We start from the raw sequence: 24,309 nt of genomic DNA on the forward strand, positions 1-24,309 counted from the left end.
CACCTCCTTCCACTCTGCTGTTAAGCCCATCCAGTGAATTTTTTAAACTTCAGAACCGGAGATTGGTGAGATTTCTTATTTGATCATTTCTTCTGAGCACATTTCCATTTAAAATTTTGAGCATATTTATAATAGCTGCTTATCTGCTAATTCAAACATCTGGGTCATCTTGAGGTCTGTCTCCATAGTTTACATTTTCTCTTGTGCAGAAGCTCTGAAAGTATGGTTTGCAGACTCCTGGCGTTCCCCAACATGCTTTCGGGGGACCTGCAAGGTTAAGACTATTTTCATGATAATACTAAGATGTTATTTGCCTGTTTCAATATGTTGACATTTGCAATGATGGCACAAAAGCAGTTGTCAATTAAACTTGCATGGATCAAGGCAGTAGCTGTACTGTACTACTGGACAGTTACTTAAGAATTTATTTGATAAACCCAGATAAGCTATTAGTTTCTTTCAATCTCAACCTTTGAGTGCACATCGTTTTAATATTCCATGCAACAAGCTGTGACTCATGCATAAGTCACTTTTGCTGCATAATGAAGCAGATAAAAAAAGCACTTATGTGGTTGATTCAGCAGAACTAGCTGATTCTTTCATGAAACACCATTTCTATTTGAAAGAACAATAGGTAGTCACACTGGTTTCTCAGAATTTAGTATTTGCTAGATATTTTCTAAAAAAAAAAAAAAAAAAAAAGAACGATGTGAGTGTGTAACTTCAAAGAAAGTGACTATTTTTGGCCCACAATGAAATTTGAAGTTTCAAGTAAAAATTGAAATCTTGAAAAACTTGTATCCACCACTATCTTGAGCATAAGAGTTTCTTTATATTTAAAGATTTACCTGGTGAGATCAGTAATGATATTAGTGACTGATTTTTTTAAAATATTGAACAATGAAGTGTGCCAACATTTGAAAGATCTACATAACTCAGTGAGTCAGTATTTTACAAATGGCCAAAGCTAATGTTGCACATTGTGCATGAATAAAAGATCCATTCAAAGTGCAATATAAAATAATGGATTTTAATATAATAGAATGTGAAACACGACAGACTATAATATAGTTTCAAATTTCACATTGCAACAAACCTTTAAGAAACTATCATTTGTCAAATTTTAGTATAGTATGAAAGAAGAATATCCACAATCATCTGGAAAGGCTATTAAAATATTCCTATCTTTGAATTATGGGAGACCACATTATCTTCACACCTAAACCAAACCAAACTATTGCAATAGATTGAATGCAGAAGCAAATATGAGAATCTTGCTAATTTTCCATTAAACTAGACATCAAAGAGATTTGAAAAAATATAAATAATGCCACTCTTCTCATTAATTGTTTCTGTTTTGGAAAATATAGTTATTTTTCATGAATACAGGTTATTGACATTAACATGTATGAGGTTTTTTTTTAATTAGTAAATATTTTTAGATTTTGTTTTAATTTCTAATAAGGTAAATATCAATAGATATAATATGCATAACAAAATCCTGGTAGGATCCTCAGTAATTTTTTTAAAATATTTTATTTATTTATTTATTTGACAGAGAGAGAGAGAGAACAAGCAGGGGGAGTGGCAGGCAGAAGGAGAGGGAGAATGCAGAGCTCGATTCCAAGACCATGGGATCATGACCTGAGCTGAAGGCAGATGCTTAACCGACTGAGCCACCCAGGTACCCCAATCCTCAGTAATTTTTGAATGTAAAGGAGTCCTCAGTTCAAAAAGTTTGAAAGATACTGCTTTTAATATGGGTCATATTTTTCTGTTTATTCATGTGTCTAATAATTTTGGATTATATTCTGGACATTGTGTGATCAATTATAGACTCTGGATTCTGTTGTTCATCTAATAGTATTGATTATTTTGTTTTAGCAGGTAGTTAACTTATCTGAACACAAACTCTGCCTCTCTTACACTGGGCAGTAGCAGATCTCTTGTTAGTTCTTTTAGCCTTAGTTAGCTGCATTGCCTGGAATCTGCCATGCTTATGCATCATTCAGGGACCAGTCAGAGATTTGGGCAGCATTTACACACATAATTCAGGACACCTGCTCTGTAGCTCTGTCCTTTCTGAGATTTCTCCCTTTATTTTCCAGCTTTTGTGGTTACCCCAAAGTTTCTCCTCTGATACCTCAACCAGTATATCTGCAGGTTTTGGAGTTTTAGCCACCATGAATAGCACAAACTGAGGCTTGTCCTTAGGCAAAAAGCAGGAGACTCACCAGTATTGTACTTTTCTCCCAAGTGTCAACTCCCCTCCAGTTTCTTCCTGCTTTTCCCTCTGCACTGCCTTCAGCTAGTTGATTTTAAATTTTGTCCATATGAGTTACTCCGCCATTACCAGAATAGAACTCCAAACAAAGGCAAAAATAATTCAGTTGTACTTTTGAGGAAAAAAAGTTGACTGTGTTTAATATCACAATGCCCAGGATCTTTTAGCAAGTTATTTAAAAAATAGAGTCAGGGGGAAGGGAGACTTTTCCCATTCCTCTTGTGCATTTTTTTTTACCATTTACATTTTAACATCATTTTCATATATTATTTGAAAATTTTAAAAATGTAAAGGAAGAAAAAAGGAAGAGAAGTTAAAAATATATTGCAGAACCTAAGGTCACTTTTTCAGGTAACAGCATGGCAAGAGTGTGGCCTTGGGATTCAAACTACATAAATTTCAGTGAAAGTGATGCCTCTTATTAGCAGCATGAACTTGAGCGATGGACTTTCCTCTATAAGATGGAGAAAATAGTATTATTTGCTCTCTACAGTTGTTTGAGGATTAAGTGAGATAGTATATGTAAAGCACTTAGTACTGTTGAGCATATTAAAAACATCCTATAAATGTTAGCTTTTATTACTATTATTTTTAAGAGACAGTTATTTTAGCATCAAGCAGTGATCTCCAAGACAATATACTTTAGGGTAGGATAAAAAATATTAGGGCTTCTGCTTATGTTTTACCCCTTTCTATAACTGTTATTTGTGCATGTTTATATGCACAGACATGAAATTATATGCTTACCATTTTTTACCCTATTCTTGATGGTATGTGTGATTTTTTTAAAAATTGGAGACTATTGGCTCAGAGATTCAGTCAAAACCCAGAAGCATATTTATATTCTCGCAGAAGAATTTTCATTCTCAAAATGAAGCTTCTTTTATGCAGACCACAAAATATTTTCAAATCATTAATTAATTATTTCAAGTTTGCCAATGTGTCCTGGGGGATGGGAAAATCCCCACTTTAGACTCTGCCCCAGAAAGCCAGTGTGCTACATTTGTCTGCAACCCCAAGCAGTCAATGAAAGTTCCTTTGTCAAACCCCCATATCAAGAGCAGTGTGTTGCCTTGGATACTTAGTTTATATTAAGCAACTGAATTTATAAATAATTCAGGAAATGAGACAGACCTTGTTTTAATCAGCAGCATTCCTATAGATGCGTCCAATAGCAAAACTATGTATGCCATCTCATCTAAAGTCACTTGATTGTTACACATCTCCAAATTAGAAAATTGGGGCTTGGGAGACATGGAAGAAAGAACTCTTGACTTTTAATCCCCGTTAATCAGCAATGGCGCAGACCATCTGTGTTTCCCCACACATTTGTCATGTGTTAGGTTTGCGAGCAGCTACCACTCAGGAGGTTCATGCAGAGTACGTGCCCCGGTGGAGCCTCTGCCTTTTTTCTAAAAACAGGTAGTGGTTCAGGAGGAAAGAGAGACAACGTGAAAGTTTTGCTGGAGATAGTAATCACATTGAAAGAAAAGGAGAAAGCCCAAGAATGACATACTTATGAGACATTAATTTTTAAACAACAGATGTCTCCTTCAAGTATGAGAGGTGTTGGGATGCAGAGCTCAAGGGAGGGACAGCGCAGTCTGGAAGCTCTTGTGATTGATGTCAGCTTTGAGACAGTCTATCATAACCGAGCAAATGCCCTGGAATCTTCTGACCTTTAGAGCCAAAAGTCATGTTCAGCCCCAAAGAGAAAGCCAACTTTATTTCCCATTAAATGTGAGAGTAAGAACTTGTATTTTTCACAGGCACATCCCTGTAATGCTGCTGGTACATAGGTTAATTAGGGAAAATGTAATCCAGAGCCACATGTCAAGTTTTGCTGTTTGGGATTGAACACTCTTCTTTTTCAAGTCCATGGGCCAGGACTGATTTCTAAATTCTGTTGAAGAATGTCTGTGGCTCTTATGTATATTCTCAGGATCAACACCTAATTCCTGCTAGATTGTAAGATCCTGGAGAACAGCCCCTTGTACATCATACTCACCATAACATCCCAGGGACCTCTATAATGCCTGAGACAAATTAGATGCTTGAAAATATTTGTTCTTGGGGCACCTGGGTGACTCAGTCGGTTAAGCATCTGACTTCAGCTCAAGTCATGATCTCAGGGTCCTAGAATCGAGCCCCACGTCTGGCTCCCCACTCAGCAAGAAGTCTGCTTCTCCCTCTGTCTATCGCCCCCCCCAAACTGGTGCTCTCTCTGTCTCTCTCTCTCTCAAATAAATAAATCTTAAAAAAAAGAAAAAAAAATATTTGTTCTTCTTGTTGAACAAATGAAAATAAGGTCTGTGGCTTTCCATGAAGTCAGAACTAGGACTAGAAACCCCCAAAATTACTTCTAAATTTTAGATGTATCTCTAGACCCAACATGTGGCTTTTAAACTAGAATTGTAAAGTAGGCAGTGTCATTCTGGTATTATTGTACTAATTCTCACAGAGTAAATAATTAAATTGTTATTCCTTTAATTATAACATGTTTTAAACACTTCATTCTTCAATGGGGTCCATGAATTAAATGACAATATTTAAAGATATTTTTAGGTGTTAAAATATCTACACATTTTAAGCTATTTTTTAGGTAAAAGATCATTTTAAGTTTGTGTTTTAAGTATCACAGATTGTTGTACTTATGTCTGATGAAGTTAAATTCTATGATCAGTATATTCTTCAGCAAGCAAGGTAGTGTTGATTTAATAATGTGAGCTTTCATAATAAAATTGAGTTGCCCAGAAAGTTCTGCTAGAACTCTGTTGCTAGAAAATGCAACAACGAATTATCTTGACATTATGTGTGCAAACAGAACACAGGGCTCTTGTGCCCAGGTGCAGATGGGCCCCACATTTGGGAGCTCCAACAGCTTACAACACCACTTATATACATCACCAATATTAAGAATGGTTTTCCACTCTCAAATATTGGGTGACGTTACAAAATTGATGGGCAATTCACACCTTATGCCAGTGGTTCTCAGTCCCTAGCTGAACAATAGAATTACCTAGGAAGCTTAACAAATAATAATAATAATAATAATAATAATAATAATAATAATAATACACATGTCTATGGAGTCATCTCTTCCTAAATAGAGTACTGGAAATCCTAATTTTGTCCCTTGGGAAGTCTGTTTGGTATCTGGTGCCATTTTTTATTGAGGTTCTTTTTCTTCCCACTTCTAGAAAACCCAATTTCTGAAGTGTAGTTTATGAAACCATCTGTAAGGGATAAGACTGAATAGCTCTGAGTTGTCCATGGTATTTAATTAGAAGGTTGGAGAGTGGAATCCTCTATTTGGGAGGAACTTATGATCAGCAAGGATATTGACAAGTGCCCAGAGCCTTTGGTTTCTTTTGTTAAGTATGTATTATAGTTGCCAGCAAATTACAAGGGTTTCATATCTAAGAATAAACATCAGCTCTTGAACAGTTTTGCCTCAATCATTATGCACAAACCCATGTATGTTCTGCTCAACCTGAAAAGCAAACAGTTATTGAAACGCTCATATTGATGACATTTTAACACCGCATAATTAATCACTTTCTCTTTTTTGATCTGCCAGTTTTGTTTTCATTGTGGACCTAGATCAGGGAAGGGAAATATCAAAAGAGAGTTGTCAAACATTTAAGCACATCAAAATATGAACATATGTCCTAGTTTTCTAAAGAAAAGAAATTATTAAAGTCAGAAAAGCAAGGTTTAAATTAAGCATACTGGTAAGTAAACATAGCTTTTTAGAAATTAGGAACTTTTGTATAAATGATTCAAGAGGGGCGCCTGGGTGGCTCAGTCAGTTAAGTGTCTGCCTTCGGCTCAGGTCATGATCTCAGGGTCCTGGGATCGAGTCCCGCATCAGGTTCCCTGCTCAACAGGGAGTCTGCTTCTCCCTCTGTCCCTCCCCACCCTCATGTTCTCTCTCTCTCTCTCTCAAATAAATAAAATCTTTAAAAATAAATAAATAAATTAATTAATTAAAATGATTCAAAACATCAGTGCAAAGCTACAAACAGTGAATAGTCTCCTGAAGTTCTACTCTTCAGGAGATAAGAGCTAACTATATAGTTCTGTCCTCCACAGAGCCCAAAGGCTCTGGGCACTTGTCAATATCCTTGCTGATCATAAGTTCCTCCCAAATAGAGGATTCCACTCTCCAACCTTCTAATTGTTGTTTCCTGGGGTTTTTTAGAGAACACTGTATATTCAAAGATCAAAATAATATTTTTCTGAATGATTCGTTCTCCTCTTTATCATTCATAATAAGCTTTTTCAGTTAAACACATTTTACATGCATATTTATTTATTTAAATACACACACATGCATGTATGTAGTTGGATAAAAACTAAAAGTCTTAATTTCAGCCTTTCAAAACAAGTTAACCGTATCAATGTAGCATAACAGTCAATATATATGCCACATACATTTGTTGTCTTAATTGGAACTTCACAGAAAGCAAGTATGTATTAATAGAGTGATGGATCATTTTTATAATCTGTATTTATGCACTTTAATCCCCAAAGATTTCAGGTGACAATGTTATTCACGAACTTAATTTAATATTAGTCCCAGGTGCTAAAATCAAAAGATCTCAAAAATTACATCTGATGTGTAATATAATCATCAATTTTAAAAACAAAGGGATGATGTTTAAAAATCACGTGCAGATAGCAGAAGTGAAATAACCAAGTTAAAATGATTTGCACTATTTTTTGGAGTTTACAAAAACCAATTCTTTTATAAAATGGCAGTTATTCTTTAGTTAAATACACATGTTTATATTTTCATGCCCTAAAATATTTTGTGCAAAGAATAATTTATCTGACCCATAAAACCAACAGAGGAAATTCAGAAGGTTTAAAGTAATGAGGTTAGAGAGAAGATACACAGCTACTTTTTAATTCAGAATTGCCAAACTAACACAATTTGTCCAAGGATTCGTGTAAGACAGCTATATTACTCCTGCCATTTTTAATACAATTTATATACCTCTGCACTTACCAACAAAATTTTTGAGTTTAACTTACACCTAATAGTATTGACTTTTTTTTTTAAGATTTTATTAATTTATTTGTCAGAGAGAAAGAGAATAAGCAGGGGGAGTGGCAGGCAGAGGGAGAAGCAGACTCTCCGCTGAGCAGGGAGCCCCATGCGGGACTCGATCCCAGGACCCTGGGATCAAGACCTGAGCCGGAGGCAGACACTTAACTGAGCCACCCAGGCATCCCTGTATTCACTTTTTAAAGTATTTTTTCTGCCTTTTAGTCAATCCAGGTATGCAGAGGCTTAGTTATTGTTACAGATTTCCTCTTGGCCACTTCTGTGAGAGAGGGGTTTATCTTGAAACACCAGCATCCTTAAAACCTTAAAAGTTTATTTTGTTGTGCACCCTGTTTTTTGTTTTTGAGCTCTGGCCTATTTTTTAATTTATTTTTTAAGCTTTTTAAAATTTTTATTTACAACTGAAGTATAGTTGACGTACAATGTTATATTAGCTCCAGGTGTACAACATAGAGATTGGACAATTCTATCCATTACTCAGTGCTCACCAAGGTGAGTACAGTCCCCATCTGTCACCATACAAGGTCATTACAGTAGTATCGACTATATTCCCTGTACTGTACTTTTCATCCCCATGACTTACTTATTTTATAACTGGAAGTTTTTTCTTAATCTCCTTTATTTTGCCTGTACCCCTACCTCCTACCCCTCTGGCAACCACCACTTTGTTCTCAGTATTTATGGGTCTCTTTTTGCTTTGTTTGTTTATTTTGATTTTTTGATTCCACATATAAGTGAAATCATATGGTATTTGTCTTTCTCTGTCTGACTTATTTCACTTAGCATAATACTTTCTAGGTCCAGCCATGTTGTCACAAATGTCAAGATCTCATTATTTTCTATGGCTGAGTAATACTCTGGTGCGTGTGTGTGTGTGTGTGTGTGTGTGTGTGTGTGTGTGTGGACATGCATGCCCCCTCTTCTTTATCCATCCATCTATTGATGGACATTTGGTTGCTTCTGTATCTTGGCTGTTGTAAATAATGTTGCAACAAGCATAAGGATGCATGTATCTTTTGAATTAATGTTTTCATTTTCTTTGAGTAGTAGTAGAATTACTGGATCATATGGTAATTCTATTTTTAATTTTTTTAAGGAAGCTCCATACTGTTTTCTACAGTGTTTGCACTGGTTTACATTCCCACCTATTTTTAATTGGTGCTTCTTAACTCTCTCTGGGCCAAAGGAGTCAAAGAAACTTCGAGTACTTCCCACTTGGAGGGATGGAGAAGTGGAAGCCTTCCCCACGCACACAGGCCCGGTTGGTGCCGTCGCTGGGGAGAGGTGTGTGGGCAGCGGCAGGAGGGACGCCCACTGCGAACTGTTGAGTTTGTACCCATGCTAGTGAGATGGTGTTCCTTTGCTCTGTGTGATAGCTGCCTGTAACCCGTCCACCATCTCCGGCTCGCTTTATCTCACGATTCCGTTTCTCCCTTGATGGATGGAAGGCTCGCTCCCTTGGATGGCTGTTAAAATGGCTTTCTTGGTCAGGGAATGCGTCTTTGTTCAGCCCTCATTTTCAAAGAATTTTTTCCTTGGTGTTCTAAGGTTTCAGGAGCACAACTTGCTATCCTCTGTGAGATAGTGTGTCTTGTCCAACTGGTGTATTTCTTTCCTTCTGAGCTACTTCGCCCATTGCCTCCTGTGTTATGGCTCCGGACATTTCCTTTAAGGTGTGTGTCGGGCCACATCCCACCCCTCCCTTGGAAATGTTGTGACTTTTAGTTGTACCGCTCTACCCTCCCCAACAACATCTCAGTGTAGAGTCTGTCATTTGCACACCAAGTATTAGACCACTTGGTATTGTTTAGGACTCAGTGCAAAATACGGTTATGCATTGTCGCAATGATGCCTTCAACGGTAGCTTGTAACTGAGCCCGCTTGGTCATCTCCCCAGCCTTGGGTCGACTGTGGTCTTGCAGCGGTGGCTGAAGGATGGAGGCCTTCCAGGCAACCCGGGTATCAGCACAGCACCAGGCCAGGGAGGGCCCGAGGCCCAGGGGCTTCCCCTCAGGTTTGTCAATGCCAGCGAGCCCCTGGCTGGGAGGTGGTAGCCTCACACAGGAATGGTGAGTCGCACGTTCTGGTTCAGGCCGTGCTGCGCTGTACCTCTTCGTTGTATAGGAGTCGAGGGCCAGGGTCCCCCCAAGTCTGGCCAGGGGTACGTGTGGCCCACGCACTAGGGGTTGTCAGTGTTTCTCACTGTTTTCTAATCAGTGTCTCAGTTTGTTGTTATGCCCAACATACTGTCCGAGGACTCGTGCACGCGTGTGTGTGTGTGAGTGTGCGAGTGTGAGAGAGAGAGTATGTGAAATTGGTGTCTATGCAGATTCAGACTGGGACAGATTTTTAGCCCCAAAGCCTACTTGCCAGCATGAAACAGAGATAAGAAAGCATGGTTATCAGAAACAGCAACTTCTAAATAAAGGGATGGACGGCGGGAGAGAGTGAAGGGCTTGCATAGCTCGCTCACGGGATGATCTGCTGTCGTTGGGTCCTCGCTCTAGGCTCCTGGGTGTTCCCACGACCTCACGGAGGGGTGGCTGGAGGTGAGAATACACATTCGCTCTGTGTGGTCTTCCTGTCAGAGAGAGAGAGCCATTGTTTCCATGTTTCCCCCATAACATCTGGTCCTAAACCCCCTCCTCTGATGACGTCCGGTGACTCTTGTTCCTGTTCAGCTGTTCAGATTTTTTCCCCTCTTTCGTACTTTTTTTCCCACTTTTTTCCCACTTTTCGTACTTTTCCTTCCAGGTATGCAATAAATGACAGAGTTTTGTTTTTTTGTTTGTTTTGATGATCAATGAATCCCCAAAGTTTCCCAAGAAAGGGGAAAAAAAAGAATAAGAAGGAACCACAACACACCTATTAGGATGGTTAAAGTGAAGAACCCCAATGGCACCAAGGGCTGGCAAGGATGTGCAGCAAGCGGAACCCAGGGAGGGCTCAGCAGTGTCCCCCAGAGTTCAACGGACACTTACTAGATGGCCCTGCAGTACCGCTCCTGGGATCTTACCCTCGAGAAATAAAACGTCCTTTTCATGCAGAATCTTGTATAAGCTCTACCCATAATCATCAAAAACTGGACCCAACCCAAATGTCCTCTGGCGCGTGAGAGAACGGACAGACGGTGGGACTGCCGCATCACTGGATTCTGCTCGGCAACGAGGAGAGACATGGGACTGACACCCTCAGCACATGGGGTCCATCTCGGGGGCCTGGCTCAGGGCATCAAGTGTGGGGTGGTTCCATCGGTAAGACGTTCTTGGAAAGACAAACCTACAGTGACGGAGTGGCCGGGGGCAGAGTCTTCTTTCTCCCACTGTTAACTCATGTTTCCCAAGACTTGATCCAATTCTTTACTCCTTTAAGTCTGACCTTTTGTAAGTTCCTCGATTTTGTGACGGGCGACAGGGCCATGGGCAATATTTTTGGGTTTGCGAATCACACTCTGTGCCGTGGACCATAGTGGTCCTCCCTGTGGCCCCAGGCGGAGTGGGGAGCTGGGCTGCCCGAGCAGAGCACCCTCTGGAGTCAGCTCCCAGAGAGGCAGGTGCTGCTTGGACATCTGCCGCACATCTATGCCCGCGCTCCTCACAGCTTACCAACCCCGAGGACATCGCCTTTGGCTTTGGGTTTTCTGGGGGTTTATTTCTCTATAAATTTGATCAGGCCTCCATTGAGTTCTGACCTGGATTTATTTCCTAACCTCCTGCTTTAATGCCTTTTTTATGCTAGACTAGTCAGTTTTTTCACGGTCTCCTAGGTTGACGGTCTTCCTCTTAAATATTGCTTTAATCTCACAGAGCATTTCTGCAGTGTGACCTGGTTCTTCCTGCACACCTAGCTGGGATTCATCCCATCTTCATCGCCAGCCGGACACCAGCAGCCAAGCTATCCCAGACACCCCAGTGCGGACGGTCTCATTGGCCAAATTAAGCTGCTCCATGCACTTCGATTGTGAAGTCAGTTAAAACACACGGCAAGGAGCAAAGGGAAAGAAGTAGGGTTCATTAATGGGCTCAGGGAAGGGTGCAAGCAGGGCGGTGGGATTCACTCCCTGAATCCTGGTGGCACTGTGTTAATGTCAGCTGTGTGTCTGTCTGTCTCTGCCACATGAAACGTCCCCGCCCTGTTGTTGACCCTTGAGCAAGGAGACCCCATCAGAGGAGGGGCCCACAGCCAGACATCCCTGTCCCAATCACTACGCGAGCCTGCAGAGTGGCCCAGGGTTGTATTTGCGTTTCTCAGACTGCGACACAGAGGGCCACAAAGAGTGGTTGAAGGGAAAACCTCATGAATATTTAGAGTCACAAATTGCAGGTACCCTTTCGCCTTTTCGTTCCCTCTCTGCTTATGAACCTGTCTCTACTGGACATATCCAGGGATGCTGCCGACGGCTTTCATTCTACATACTGACAAGTGTCATACCCAACTTACATCTTTCCCTTTTCTTGTTTTCTCATCTTCGACAGGAGCACTGGATAGTAAAAAACGAGACCAAAAATGCACATTATACTATGCTCCCCCCACCCCAACCTGCCGAGAAAAGGGGTGGGGGGTGGGAGAGTCAACATACATGTTTGTGTTATCAAGGGGTCTCCTCTCTTACTCTGATCACTGTTAGGGCTCTTAGCAAATGTGGTTTTCCTTCTGCAGCCAAATGGGCTCGCTAGTACGAGTCTCTAGAACCAGAGCCTCTTCCTCAGTCATTGACAAAACTGAACAGCCCCTCGAGCTGTTAGAACTGTTGACCTCCCCATCTGTGGGGGACCTGGTCCCCTGAGACCCCAGGCATGGAGGAGGAGAGAAAGCCCATTTCTCCAGATGGGTACAACCCAAAGAGAAAACAAGAAAGGAAGGGGCTAAGCCACAGACCCTTAGTTCCCTCTACCCAAATGACCAATCAAAATCTTTTTACTATAAAGTGAGGGTTCAGGGGCGCCTAGGTGGCTCAGTCCGTCAAGCATCTGCCTTCAGCTCAGGTCACAATCTCAGGGTCCTGGGATCAAGCTCTGCATCGGGCTCCCTGCTCAGCGGGGAGTCTGCTTCTCCCTCTCTCTCTGCTCCTCCCCCTGCTTGTGCTCTCTCTCTCTCTCTCTCTCTCTCTCTCTCAGATAAATAAATAAATAAATCTTCAACAAAAATAAAGTGAAGATCCAGAAAACTACAAAAACAAACAAACAAACAAACAAACAAGTATGTGGCCTAATGATTTATTGTAAGGTATATACTTGAAACCACTACCCAAGTCAAGAAACAGAGCTTTGCCATCCAGCCTAGAAGTGGCTTCCGTGTGTCCCCTCCTCCCGCAAATAACTGTTGCAATAGCAGAACCACCATCCTGACTTTGATGCTGACCAGTCAGATGAGCCCTTTCTCCTCCCTGGGACAAGGAAAGAGTGGAAGGGGCCCAGAATGTCACTCCAGCGAGCTCCCTCCATGTAGAAACCAGAGGAGTGACATTAGGAGCTGACAGCTTCCAACTTCTGGTCACCATGGAGTCTTATCAAAGCACATTATTCCCATGTCGTACCTTGTTGATTGCTATTTCTGTTTAAATATTGCATTTATTGCCTTAAAATAGTACTAAAATCCTTATTTTTGACACTTAAAATAGCTCCAGCTTTCTTCTTAAGAGTAAGAACTGTAAACAGCTTGATCTCTATAAACGCACACCTACCATATACTTTTGGCCCCATGCCTCTCCGAGGTGTTTAATATGTACTTAGTTCTTGTATGGGCTATTATGTGGCTGATACGTTAAGATGGGAAAATAAAATTTATTTGCTTTCACCCTCAAAGTCACCATCTTCTTAAAAATTTGTTCCTCGGCCATGTATCTACACAAGAAACAAAGTTAATACGATCAAGAAAGAAATTTGAGTTCCAAGAAAAAGCAAATAGACTTAATATCAGCTGCACATAATACATATATATGTTTATATCCATTTAAAAGTAATTGGATAGGTGCCTAAATTGCTTAATCATTACCGTTTAGAAATGGAAAGCAGCTTAGAGGCTGCTTTCATTTCACGGGAAAGGAAACTGAAATCCAAAGAACCTGATTCTTGGCAATCAGAAATAGTACCAGGTCTAGGGGCACCTGGGTGGCTCAGTTGGTTGAGCGTCTGCCTTCGGCTCAGGTCATGATCCCGGGGTCCTGGGATCAAGTCCCGCTTTGGGCTCCCTGCTCTGTGGGGAGCCTGCTTCTCCCTCTCCATCTGCTTTTCCCTCTGCTCATGCTCTCGCGCTCTCTCTCTCTCTCTTAAATAAATGGATAAAATCTCTAAAAAAAAATAGTACCAGGTCCTGACTCTTTCCACTGTACCAAAATATTTACTCCGACTGCACAGAGTTGGCTCCAGTATCACAAACAAGACATTAATAGTCTCCTTGAACTAATACCACCAGTATAGAAACTCATTTTCAAAGAAAATCATTACTTGAACATTTTATTATAAAACATTCCAGGAAAGTAGAATAATAAAATCAACCCGACACCTAGCTTTAATACTTGGTAACTGTATCAGCCCAGAAAGACTGTTATACCTCAGTAACAAGTAACCTCAGCGGCCTTACGGCAGCTTTTAAAGCAACAGATTTATTGCTCTATGTCCAACACAGGCTGGTGGGAAGATGAGGGGCTTTGCTTGGGGATGTAGGTTGGCAGGGGCCCCATGATCTTACGACACCCACATTAAACAAGAGCCTCGTGAGTTTGCTATGGTGCAGCCCAGGGCACACAGGAGAGTCAATGCGGTGATGAGATGCTTACCCTTGATGTACCTCATTACTTCTGCTCACGTTCCATTGGCAGATCTGATGACCTGGCCTTAGGGTACCAACTTCAAGAACACGGGGGAGTGTAATTCCCCAGGCTATCAGAAAGTAGGGGGAACCAGATGTCGGTGAACATCAGTAATGTCAAAACCTGCTCTGTTTGCTTCATTAATGTGTGTGTGTGTGTGTGTGTGTGTGTGTGTGTGAAATGTTTTAATGTAAACTAGAGACATGACATAAATACTGTGTCGTGTATCTCTTTAAAATAAAGACATCCCTCCCCCACATTTTTTCTGCAGTATTGGCAATGGGAGTTATAGACATTTTGACAATTCACCTCTAAATACTTCAATATGCATTTCTTTTTTTTATTAAAAAGATACTTTTACTTTATAATGACATGATCATTGCCATGCCTAACCAAATTAATAGTGCCCCAGTATCTCCAACATCGAGTCATAGTTAAGTTTTCCAATTATTTCAGAACTTGCTCTTCTATGTACACACCAGGCTCCAGTTAAGGACTATACACTGCATTACTCTGTCTAGTATGATCTGTCTTAATAAAACGTAGTCCCCTCCTGCTCCCCCAAGCACTTGCCATATGACCCTGACTTTCTGGAGGGACAGTTACAAGCTCTAGTGAATGCAGTTGCAGCGTGAATGTCCCTCCTGATTGTATCTGTCTGTTTTGTTGTGGAACACTTCCCTTGCTTCTTTCTCCTGGATTTATCCATAACCCAGAAGGCAGATAGAAAAGCTTCGTTCAACTCAGGCTCCCCCGCCTTTGGACAGGACACTTCCTAAGTGCTAGCATAAAGTTCACACTGTCCCAAGAGGGAGGAGCCGTGGTCTGATGGTCTCCACTCTCAGTGCTGCTCACGCCCGTCACACCCGGCCCTCCCATCACGGACCCCCTGCCCGCAACACGTGGTCTGAGCAGGGATATTTTGGCACCGTGCCAGCTCCCCACGAAGCCTAAAAGGAAAACATTTTAAGAAGCAATATTCCATTTCCATTTGCAACTCTCCCAGGCAGTGACATTTCAGATAAATATGGAGAAGCTACAAAAAAGCAAGTCAGTGTAGAAAATTGGCATTTGAATGTCTGAAGTTAGCAAGGGGAGGGTCCAAATCCTAGTTCAAATGCGTCTCCCCCCAGGTTTCTCCTGTGGTAGTGCTCTGGGTTCTGCTCCTGCCCCTCTGGCTTCTCCTTCTGAGTATTGTTTACAGGCCCTTCCTGCGCCCCAGTGTGGATGTTGGGGTGCTGTCCCAGGTGCTGTCCTCTCTGCTCCTGATGGGCCTTCGTGGGATGGTATCACCCACAAACATGGCTTCAGCTGAAGTCTATACGCTGTGAGTCATAAATCTCAGTGTATTAGGGTTCTCCAGAGAAACAGAAACAGAACCTGTAGGATACGTATGTATTTAGAGATACTTACACGCATATATATGCATGACATATACATATCTCGTGTATGGGAGAGAGAGAGAGAGAGAGATTTATTGTAAGGATTGGCTCATGCAATTATGGAGACTGGGAAGTCCCGAGGTCTGCTGTAGGCAAGCTGGAGACCCCAGAGCCCGTGGCATACATTCCAGTGCAAGCCCACAGGCCTGAGAGTCAGGGGAGCTGTTGGTACACTGCCCAGCCCAAGGACGGGATACCCTATCCCAGGCCTTCTGTGGATTGGCTGAGGCCCACCCGCATCGGGGAGGGCAATCTGCTTTATTTTTTAAGTGGACTATTTATTCAAATGTTACAGCACCCTCACATGCATGCTCAGAAATGCACGCTCAAAATGTGCCTGGGTGCCCTGTGATCCAGTCCAGCTGACACAAAGTTAAGCACGACACTCCGTGTAACTGGCCATTGGCGACTACGGCGGCCCCTCCACCCTCAGCATGTTGAAAACAACATCGTATTGCAACACGGAGCTCACTCTGCAACTCAGCTCTTTCCAAGAATAGCTCCTTTAAATTGTATATAACTACTCAGGTGTTTCTCCCAAGCTTCTTTCTGCTCTTAGGAAAAACACGAACAAAAAAGATCTCCTGCCTATTAAACTTAGCCTGATCTGATCATTTGAACAACCCTTCTCGGCCTCTTGGATGACCTCGTCCTCCTTCCTGCACCCCTGCCGTCCCAGCGCAGGGACGAGTGCCCAGAAGTCGTGGCAGAAGAAAGCGTGAGGGTGGCCATGGCTGTCCCAGTCTCTTCCAGCATCCAGACCAGGCTCTCACCTGCGGCTTCTACCGTGTTCTGTCCAGGTGCCCCCGCCGACCTCCTAAGTTCCTTCTTGGGGAAAAAGACAGCATTGGACACAAAATAGAATGTAATCATGCCAGGGAGCAGCCACAGCTGGATGACTCTACATGCTTCTGGGCTACCTCACCTCCTCCAAAATATAATGAAAAAGAAAAAAGAAAAAACCCAAACCCAAAACCTGAAGAGAAAGGTGATTGGGATGCAAAGAGATGTGGTAAAACGCCTGATGTTATTTTCAGATCTTCTCTGTATCTTTCCCATCTAAAATCTAATGAAGAGTTGGCCAGTTTTTGTTTTAAAGAAAACACATTTGAGGCAGAGGTCCTCTGTCTGTGCCCTGTTCCCCCCACAAAGAAAACATCTTTGCAATTTACATATGAAGTTAAAAATTCTCATTCAGTTCAGCACACCTCTCTTTAAATAATATGACCTCATGCAGACTGTTTTACGTGTATCCAGTCAGATTTTGATAAGAACGCCTACCAGTCATTCAGCGCAATCATTATTTTGACTTCTTGGGCACCCCACAAGGAAACCTGTAAAGTACGTCTGTGATCATTATAACATCGGCCAGGTGCTTCGCTAAGTGTTGAACATAACTCTCTCTGCAGCCGGTGTGGATGTGTATTTTAACCATCATTTGTGATAAAGAAACAGAAACGTGGACAGTTGCAAGAAAAAACTTGCCCAACTCCCTATAGCTAGTGGGGGCTGGGGCTGGAGCTCGAGTTCCGACCTTTCCTGCTTCCAATCTGTAAACCTCCTTAGTGGCCATTTTCCAAGAGGATGCTGTTCGGTTCAAGTGGTGTTCTGTTGACCCCTGTGTTCTCGCTTCGTGGGAGAGTCTTTGCATCTCTATCTATGCATCTGGGATTTGTTCTCACTCTCTCCCTGGCCCTTTATCAAAGCTACTTGCCATGTCTTTACTTCTTTGGATTTTGCAGCCTTCTATCCCATTTCTCTGCATTTCACCTCACTCAGCGTTCAGAGTGTAGAACGAAACCATAGACTTTGCCATGTGACATATTTGTGGAGCAGGATGTTACAGTCCCTATCGTTTCAAAACGAAATTTATTTTTAAAACTACATTTTATTTTTCATTATGCAATACTTAGAGATTCCTCTTCCTAAAATTCTTTCGAAAAATTTTAAATCTATAGAGAACTTGAAAGAAGAGTACAATAAACACCTGTATACCTTTTACCCATTTGTTAACTGGTAAGAGGTAGATATTTGTTAACTGGTAAAAGGTATACTCACCAGTTGTTAACATTTGTTTTTCTAAGGAAGTTGCAGACATCATGACATTTCACCCCCACATGTTTACATATATCTTTCTTAAGAAGGAGGAAATTGCCCTGTGTGATACCATTATCACACCAAACACCTGATAAGTATTCCATAAAATCACCTATACTTAGAGTTTCCTGGTAGGTCTTCTACAGCCCTTTTTCTATTTAAAATTCAAACATTGCACTTGGTTAGGCACTTGGTTAGGCTGGTTTTAATCTAGAGCAGCCCCCACTTTTTTTTTTTTGCTTCTAAAACCATTCACCTTTTTGAAGAATCCAGTTGTCCTGTAGGATATTTGGATTCCAGGTTTCTCTGGTTATTTCCTTCTAGTTAGGCTGAGGCCGCTGGGACTGCTGTCTGGGCACTGCTTTCACTTCGTTAAGGGTCATCTCAGTCCGCTCCACTCTGGGTGCTGCTGTTTGATCAGTGGATTATGTGGGTTTTATATTTGCTTGCTTCTCCTTGCTGCTAGATTGGCAGCAAGGATGTAAAGACAAAAAACAGTGGATGTCCTAAAGGGACAGAGACCCAGCCAGTCCAGCTTGGCCATGAGACTGAGGCTCTGGGCTGGGGTCTCCTACCCAGAGGCTGTGTTTGCTGCCTCCCACCAGGCTGGGGGAACACCAAGAAAATGATGACGGGGGACGATGGGGGTGAGGAAGGGGACATGAGCATGCGGGGGTCACCTCTGTGATGCCTAATTGGGGCGGCAGTGATTAGAGCAATGGGGACATGACTCCTTCCTGACTGTATCCTCTATGTCTTGCCATATTTGGCCAGAAACCCCGGTTCCATTCTCAGCTCTTGTCTGCCCTTCATTTCACATCCCAGCTGCTCACTGAGATCCTGCAGGCTCTCACTTCTTCCTCCTGGGGATGCTCCTACCCAAGCTGCAGCAGCCCTGGACCGAGTCCTCTTTTTCTCTTTCCTCCGATACTGCTGTACCCACCCCCTGACGCTCTTTTGACCGACCTCTTCCCCTCACTGCTGCCCTGTGAGTCCACACTCCTGCTTAAAAATCTTCGCCAGTTCCCTGTTTCTTTCTTTCTTTTTTTTTTTTTTTAAGATTTTATTTATTTATTTGAGAGAGCGAGCAAGAGCAGGGAGAGAGGCAAAGAGAGAAGCAGACTCCCCACTAAGCACAGAGCCCAATGGGGCTCGATCCCAGGACCCTGAGATCACAACCTGAACTGAAGGCAAGACACTTAACCAACTGGGCCACCCAGGCACCCCTTGCTCCCTGTTTCTTATGGAGAAAGTTCAGATGCTTGGCCTGGGACACAGACTTCCCCTCCTCCATTTTTAAGTGCAGTTTATCCAAAAACTGTGTTGGTTGAAGTATAACAGAGGCACAGAAAATACAGAATAATAATTGCACGCCTGGATTTGTCCTCACAAAGTGAGCCACCCAGGTCAGGATACCGAACATTGTCAGCATCCCAGGAGCTTCCTCATCCCTTCTCCCCATTGATACATCTCCCTTTTCCCCCTAAACCACCACTTTTCTGACTTCTAACACCAGACAGGAGTTCTACCCTTTAAAAAAAATTTATATAAATGGAATTATACAGCATGTATTCTTTTAAGTCTTTTTTTTTTTTTTGCAATGTTATGTTTGTAAGATTTACTGAGGCTGTTCATGCCTCTTCAGACTGCTCATGTGTTGTACAATAGTTCTCTATGTGAGAATACCAGGATTACTTGATCTCTTTCACTGCTGATGGATACTTGGGTTATTTCCAGCTTTTAGCTATGAATAATGTTGCTGTTATTGTGTGGGCATGTGTCTGCAAAATTGCTGGGTTATGAGATTTGTAGATATGCACATCCTTAGTAGATACTGACAAATAGTTTTTTAATTTATTTTACCAACTTACATTCCTACCAACAAGGTATGAAAGTTCCACTTGTTCCATATCTTTGTCAACACTTGGTATTTTCAGCCTATTGATTTTAGGCATTCTGGTGGGTGAGTGGTGGATCTTACTGTGGCTTAATTTGCATTTCTCTGATAACTAAGAATGTTGGACACTCTTTCATATGCTTATTAGCCAGTTGGCTATCCTCTATGGTGAAGTGTACCCCTTTTCTTATGGATTGGTAGGAGTTTTTAGTAGAATCTGATTATGACTCTCTTGTTGGTTATCAGCACTGGTAGAAAGATCTACCAGTCTATGGACTGACAATTCAATCACCTGATGGTGTATTTTGATGAAGAAAAGTCCCTAATTTCAACATGGTCCAGCTCTTCTTCTGGAAGTCGGAGCACCCCTGTTGTTTCCTTAGCCATCCCCCATGGGCCTGGTGGCCTCAAGCAGCTTTATCTCATGGCAGAGAAGAGAGTTGTGGACACTTTCCCTTCTATCAGGAGAGACAGACCTTTCTCAGAAGCCACAGCCGACTTCCTTACATTTCACTGACAAATCGGGTCACATCTCCACCTCTCATCGCAAGGGAGTCCAGGAAAGTGGACATCTCTCCTGTTCCTGCCTCTCTATCAGAGGACAGGGCACTGGACATAGCAGTCAGGTGGCCAACCAGCAAAGTCTGCACTAGAAAGAAATCTAGCAGGACTTGCTGCTGTTACCAGCAAGTGGAAGGTGCATTATATGCCCCTCCTCCCACGGAGATGTGTTGATGATATGTAATATTGAGCTGTTAAATATACTTCCACTGAAATTACATCATGAAACTGAGATATTATGATGGATTACTGATAAAAGTGAAATGGGTGTGAAAATACCTCCATATGGAGTCCCATATGTGCATATGTCTGTCTGTTTTCACATGCAGGCATTTTTAATATGGAAAAATACACACTACTGACCTGCTTAACAATGGTCATCTGACAAGGATCAGATTGGAGAAGTGGAAGCCTTAACATTTTCTTTCTATACTTCTATACTATGTTTCTTCTATATCTTTATAACTTGAAAAATACTGTAGACATGTCTTTATTTGAGTCACATTGGAGTCAAATCCCACTTACGGGGGTGAACTGCTTTGGATTGCCATGGCTAATTTAATGGTGCCTGCATTTCTGAAGTGACCTACTGTTGGAAAGCATTGGAAACCATAACAATTGGCTGCATTTGTGGAGTGGATAAACCATGTATGAGGTTTTATAAACCCTATCTTTATAAAAACTCCACCAAATACTAAACTATGCTAAATTAAATAAGTCACTTATGGGCTGAATTGTGTCCTCTCCAAATGTATATGTTGAAGCCCTACCCCCCCTACCCCCAGACCTCAGAATGGAGACAGGTTTTCTGCAGAGGTAATAGACTTAAAATGAGGTCTTTAGGGTGGGTGCTAATCCAATAGAACTGGTGCCCCAATGTGAAAAGGAGATTAGGATACAGACACACACAGAGAGAGGACCATGTGGGGCTCAGGGAAAAGGCGGCCGTCCACAAGCCAGGAAGAGAGGCCTCAGGAGAAACCAACCTTGACCTCAAACCTCCAGCGTCTAGAATCAAGAGAAAAGAGTATCTATAGACTAAGCCTCCCATGCTGTGGTGCTTTGCTGTGACAGCCTTAGCATGCTAACAGTCACCTAATACTCATATATGGTATCCCTTCATTCTTTTCCTCCTCCAGTTTTATTGAGGTATAATAGGCAAAACTGTAACATAAAGTGCGTGATGTGATGATGTGATATACGTATACATTGTGAGAGGAATCCCCCCACGAATTACTTATCACATCCTTCACCTTACATACTTACTTTTTTGGGGTGAGAACATTTAAGTTCTCCTCTCTCAGCAAATTTCAATTCTACAATAGGGTGCCATCAACTGTAGTCACCGTGTTTTAGATCAGATCTTCAGACCTCATCCATCTTACAGCTGGAAGCGTGTGTGTCCCTTTACCAGACTCCCCCACTTCCCCGGCCCCTGGCCCCTCACAGCGGCCATTCTGCTCTCCATTTCTGTGCATTCAGCGTGGGTATGTCTTCACGCTAATGGCACTCATATTTACACCTAAGCATTTGTTTAATGTTTCAGCTTTAACTTTCAAAAACTCTTCCATAATTCTTCCCTCTTCATGGGCAGGATAATTCAGTGAAGGGAGGTAAATCAGGTATTGCTGTCTCACGGATAGAGAAACTGAGGCACCAACGGATTCAGTGACATGCCCAAAGTCACATGGCAAGTGAGAGGCAAACCAAGAGCAGATTTGCTCTCCTGGATCAGGAGACTTTCCATTGGCCATCTTCATCCTATCAAATGGAGCATTTAAGGATAGCTGCCTTGGATGGTGCTTCTCTCCAAATATGTCCAATGCATCCAGCAACTATGTGTGTGGTGTCGGTTTTTAAGCAGTTGAGGAGACAGCAATGGAGACATGGCATCTGCTTCGAAGGAGCATGCAGTCCAGATGTGTTGATGGACACCGAAACACGCAATATTTCATGCAATGTGAAAAGCATGTGACAACACCATTCAGAAGGACCTCACAGGTGTGGTGGAAGTTGGGGGGGGGCTTGACATTGAAGGAGCTTGTCAGACAGAGACTGGGATTTGCAGCACAAAGAGCTTCACATGTGAAGTCCAGAGTTGTGCAAGCTGGAGATGGGAGCATAGTGCCGAGAGGACAGACTGGAGGGTGATGGAAGGCGGGGTGGGTGATGGTTCCAGAGAGCCTTCCGTGGAAGGCTCCCACTTGAGGGAGCTGGGCCTTTGCTCCATATTTTAGACGTTCCCAGGCGTTTGCATGTCTCTTATCAGGTAAATAAAAATTAATAGAAAGCTGACATACAACTGCTGAATTTTTATTTTACTAAGTAAAAAACCAAACTATTATCATCTGTAATTCAACATCAATTTATACAAGGACCACCACCGAGAATGTAGGAGAGTCCTAACTTTCTACGAAAAAAAGCGAAAAGTTAAATACATTTATTTAGCTTTATGAAAAACTCACTGTACTCGCCATTTCCCACTAATTTCACTAAGACAGAGTTTTGGGAACTACTCCTATAGATCACACTTCTCTAACTTCAATGAGGATATGTGAATCACCTAAGGATCTTATTGGAATGCCATTCTAATTCAGGGTGGGGTCCGAGATTCTGTATTTCTAGAAGCTTCTGTGTCAGGTTCTCACCGCTGGAGCTCAGACCACACCTTGACTAGCCAAGCTGTCTCCATGGCAAGAAACCAGAAGACTGCCTTTGATCGTATTTGTATTTGAGAAAGTTAACCAAGAAGCCACGTGTAAAATTGGTTGTAAGTGAAATGTTCCCGCAGTTGATCACACGACAAAAGCTCTGCAGATATCTATCCTCTGGGTTGTGCAAGATTACTTCAACCCAGCTCTCTGATCCTCTGACTCATTGCAGGAGTTCCTCAAATGGCAAGAACACCTCAAAGATTCACTATAAATGCATTCCCTATTTATCTATTCCCATATATCTACATATAGTCAATTTTATCTCTTCCTGACTGAATCTTTAGTCTTAGCAAAGAGACGGAATATTGGCGGAATATAAGTAAGTAGTGTGTGTCAAGAACAGAATATCTACTGCCAAAAATAAAAAGACTTAAAAATAGTGTAAATCAAACCAGTGGTGGTTGGTTTGGTGCCATCGCTTCTCAGGGACTTGAGCAATGATTGAGTCCTGTACACGGAGAACAGATTGTTCCACGCGAGGCCTTTGGAAGTTAACTTCAAAGCAGATGTTCTGGAAGCTTCTGTTACCATTACAGACAAGCTGTTCTCATTTTATAGAAAAACAAATACGTAATAATAAATTACCATACTTACCTTAATGGCTTCACAAGGATTCATTAGGAAACATTCACAAAAAGGGGTAAGAAGTTTAAAAATGTACTTTTTAAAATAATATTTTTATTACATCGGAAGCCCAGGACGTGGTGAGCTATAGCAGATGGCGAATCTTACAAATGTCTTACAAATATTGGACAGGCTGCCAGAACCCAAGGCAGAAAATAACAAAATAGAATGACTTTGGGGTCAGTAGTAATTTTAAAGAAGCTCTAAGTTCAGATGCCAGATGGTATTCCTTACAAGTTTAATCCAGAGATGTTCTCCACAAAAACTTTAATAGGTGATTGTTTCCCTGAAGCCTATTTGAACACCGGCCCTCAGAGGACTTTTTTTTTTAAGATTTTATTTATTTGAGAAATTGAACAAGAGAGAGAAAGAGAGAGAGCACAAGCAGGGGGAGGGGCAGAGGGAGAAGCAGACTCCTCGCTGAGCAGGGAGCCCAATGCGGGACTTGATCCCAGGACCCTGGGATCATGACCTGAGCCGAAGGCAGACGCTTAACCAACTGAGGCACCCAGGGGCCCCAGACTTACCACTTTTAAAAGGGGCTCTTATATTCTTTGGCCTTCTATTCCATAAGGGGGTGTCTGGAACCTGGAGTAAACACAACTCGTGATGGATTCCAAGCCCAGCTTCCTGTAGTTTTCTGTGTCATTAGACTTTGTTCACTGGTGTGCGGGGCAGGCTTTCCCTGGCTTTAAATGGAAGACACTCGGGCAGATCCATGACTTTCCTGCCCGCTCTTGTAACAGGCAAGTCTTTAGACACTTTCAAAAACCAGCCTCCATGCCAAGATAGTATAGGTGTCAAA

At 42.1% G+C, this 24,309-nt stretch overlaps 1 long non-coding RNA gene across 1 annotated transcript in view; it reads left to right on the forward strand.

Annotated features, from left to right (window-relative positions):
- LOC118535972 (uncharacterized) overlaps positions 1–24,309 on the forward strand; it is a 39,711-nt gene that overhangs the window by 5,740 nt on the left and 9,662 nt on the right. Inside the window, exon 3 of the long non-coding RNA XR_013443931.1 lies at positions 1,563–1,684. This is a non-coding gene — a long non-coding RNA (uncharacterized LOC118535972). The remainder of the gene's footprint in view (positions 1–1,562; positions 1,685–24,309) is intronic.

Source organism: Halichoerus grypus, chromosome 14 (genome assembly GCF_964656455.1).
Source record: "Halichoerus grypus chromosome 14, mHalGry1.hap1.1, whole genome shotgun sequence".
NCBI classification, from domain to species: Eukaryota; Metazoa; Chordata; class Mammalia; order Carnivora; family Phocidae; genus Halichoerus; species Halichoerus grypus.